General features: G+C 43.1%; 1 protein-coding gene across 1 annotated transcript in view; it reads left to right on the top strand.

Moving 5' to 3' along the window:
- The window catches only part of LOC119428422 (filamin-C), a 92,610-nt gene that overhangs the window by 16,619 nt on the left and 72,438 nt on the right, over positions 1-3,553 (top strand). The gene's annotated exons all lie outside the window — the stretch shown is intronic.

The raw sequence follows: 3,553 nt of genomic DNA, 5'->3' as shown, positions 1-3,553 counted from the left end.
CATCACAGGGACACGCTGGACAGGTCTCAGTCCATCACAGGGACACCTGGACAGGTCTCAGTCCATCACAGGGACACCTGGACAGGTCTCAGGCCATCACAGGGACACATGGACAGGTCTCAGTCCATCACAGGGACACATGGACAGGTCTCAGTCCATCACAGGAACATCTGGACAGGTCTCAGTCTATCACAGGGACACCTGGACAGGTCTCAGTCCATCACAGGGACACCCTGGACAGGTCTCAGTCCATCACAGGGACACGCTGGAAAGGGACACCTGGTAAAGGTGTATTGTCGGCTGCCAAAAGTGAAAGCTAGTTTGTGTTGATCCTCGGCACGCACAGGGATGGTCCAAAAACCAGAGGCGACGTCGAGGGTCGAGAAGTACTTACCATCGGTGACCTTTGGCAGTTCCTGATGGAGCTGAGTCATTGGCCACCTGGATAAAGGTACTTGTTTATTTAGCTTCCTGTAGTCTATGGCAAGTCTCCACTTACCATTTGGTTTTAAAACTGGCCATAGAGGCGCAGAGTAGGTGCTATTACATTGTCTGATTATACCTTTGACCAAAAGGTCATCAATGATCTCCTGGACAGGTTGGTATGCTGCCAGAGGGATCTTGTATTGTCTGACAAATGTTGGCGGTGCGTTGGGTGGGGTTGGGATTCTCACTGCGTGGAGTGAGGTCAACCCACAATCTGTTGAATCAGTTGCAAATGACTTTTCATATTTTAAAAGAACTTGGCGTAGTTTGTCTCTTTCTTCATCAGATGTCAGAGCGTCAGCTTGTGCGACCACCTGATCAATCTGTGATGAGACTGATAAGGGTTCTTGCTCCTTGGGGAGCTCCAACGAATCCCTTTGTGAGTCGTCAGGCCTGTCTATGGGTAAAACACCATAGGTTTGAGGTCCTTGGTCGACGTCATTGGTTGAGAAAAGGGCTATGGCCTGTGTTGGTTTTGTGAACCATACTGGCCCAGCTTCTTTACTCGGTACCAGATTGTCTGGGAGTCCTCCCAGGAATGGAATGCCTAGTTCAAAATCATGAAAGTCGGTTGAAATCAACCATCCTAGCATAGTCTTTTTTGGGATCAGCACCTCATCAATGCCAGTGTTACACACAGCAATAGATGTGGTCCTGGAGTCAAGACTCACCTGGTTCGTGGCTTCCACGGACAGTCCCAAGTTGAAAAATGCAGGAGAGGGTTGAAAATAGTAGTGGACTAGGCCTACGTCGAAACTAAGTCTAAGGTCAAAACTCTTGACCTTAAGAACCTTGTGGGACAGGAACTGTCATTTCATGTATTTGAATACATAAATACAGGTTCACCCATCCTGAGACTTTCTTTCTTGAAGATTCAAGTGAAAAGAACACTCTCTTTTTATTATCATTACTATCTTACAAATGTTGATAATCAAAGTGTCTTAGTTCAAACCATTTTAGATGTTGCAGTGAACTAATCAAATTTTATTAACTGAGTAATGATTTTTATTCTCATGCAGTTAGAACTCATGTTAAAAGCTGTTACAGAGTAATTATGCATTTTTCTGATTTCTGCTTTTGAATGAGCAAGTGTGTGCGTTTACAAGGTTACAGTCAAACGAAAAACAAGTTGTTATGTTAAAACTGTCATGTTTTAGAATCCTCTCAGACGTAAGTAGAGATGTTTTGCACCTGTTTCCTGAAACACGCCAAAACAAAACCCTCTCGGTCTGTGAGAACATTTCTGATCTGTCTCATAACAAATTCTCGCTGTCTCTAACCTCTTACGTCACAAAAACACACCCCTTCTGGTCGTTTCTGACCAATGAAAAATCCCAAAAAGTGAACCGGGAAAGAGTCTTTAAAATGTCAGTACTTCCTGGTCTACACGGACTCACAGACTCACAGAGTTACAGAGTTGGAGAGTTGTCAGACTTCTAGAGTTCTGGAGTTCTGAAGTTGCTGGAGTGCTGGAGAGTTTTCTGCTGGTTCTGCTCAAGTTCTGTTAGAGACGGGATGATCTTGACATGACAAAAGGCTCTTCCGAGTTCCATGGGATTATAACTTTCACTAGCCACTACTTCTGACGAGCTACAGCCACCGCAGGAGACGCTGGACAGGTAGCGTTAACGGAATTCCATATCTGCTGATAAATCTTCAGAAAGGTAATGGATCAAGTTTCCTACCAAGCGTACCGAAGGAGAGCTGGGCTTCTGATGGAGAGTGTCGGTTCTGGTGAACATTCCTCCCTTCCCATTCAATCTTACTCCCTTTAACTTCTTTCATCTTTAACTTTCTATCAAGTAGAAATTCTCCCAGATATTTAGAAATGTCTGTGTAAAGTGCTTATTCACATCCGTGTGGGTAAAAGATCATAGTTGTACAGTTTATAAATGTTTGTGGTGCAGCAACGGAAAAATCATGGCCGTATGATTTTTCCTGATTGATTGCTTTGTTGTTATTTTCATAATTTGCCAAATTAATGTACATGTTTGATGTTAAATTTGATTCTGTAAATAAATGACCGCATTCATTTTGATGGGTCAAATATAAATGACGTCTCACTTTGCATTTCCTTAAATTCAATGCACGTTTTATTCAGTCCAGAAAAATGAGGAACCCGCGTTAAATGATGAATATATCCCAGCATCTGTTCATCTACAAACTGGTGGCCCGTACGGGGCAACGTGACTGAAACTGACAACCAGGGTGAGGAGGAGCAGTGAAACGATGTTTCTAGATGCTTAGTCACTACTCTTGTCGGTGTTGAAACGTTGTTTAGTTGATTTTGGTTGTTTCTGAGGTAAGAATGAATCTTGTGTGTAGTAAGTTAGAGACTAAGAAGCCTTTGACCATGCCAACATGCAGTTCATTCGCTAAATTGCAATCCTTGCGGAGTCAATGTATATTATTGTTACCTTAAGTACCATAATCTACATTGATCTCACATCGCTTAAGCCGAACCTACTCGAACAATTCTATTCGGGGGGATAGCTAATTCTTTTTGATAAGTCTCGCCATAGACTTCCAAAACATTTATGGGGAAACCAAACACCCAATCTCAAGTCGTTCGTCTAAAAGACAACAGACATTTGAACCAAACTATATTTTGCCATGTAAAGCTAACTTAACCCAAGTTAGAAATGGAAAAGTAGTTTGGAACCCTTTTCTATAGGTTTAAACCCCTGTAGTTACCCCTTTTCAGCATGCTCCACCCCTTAACTGGTAGTTGTAGCTGTTCCCAACCATAATAGCTTACACACCAGGTGCATATAGTTTAAGGCCTTATGTAAAATCCCCTTCATAAGCCCACCTTAAACCACATAATTGCATGACACATTGAACCAGAACGGCACAGGCTGGACGTCGCTGGAGACAACCTTCGCTGGAGGCGACCTGCAATCCTGACGTTGGTCTCCACTCTTCATCCAGTGGCCGCATCTTCAGTTCAATCCAAGGGTACCCCTCTGTATGCTGATTAATCAACACTTCCAATCGTTGTGGATTTACCGTTGTGGATTATATGACTTTTTCCAATGGATTACAGACTCTGTTTCCAAGGGGTTAA

Source organism: Nematolebias whitei, chromosome 22 (assembly GCF_014905685.2).
Source record: "Nematolebias whitei isolate Nwh7 chromosome 22, NemWhi1, whole genome shotgun sequence".
Taxonomy (NCBI): Eukaryota; Metazoa; Chordata; class Actinopteri; order Cyprinodontiformes; family Rivulidae; genus Nematolebias; species Nematolebias whitei.
Note: the sequence above shows the minus strand (reverse complement) of the source record. Positions and strands in the feature narration are given on the sequence as shown.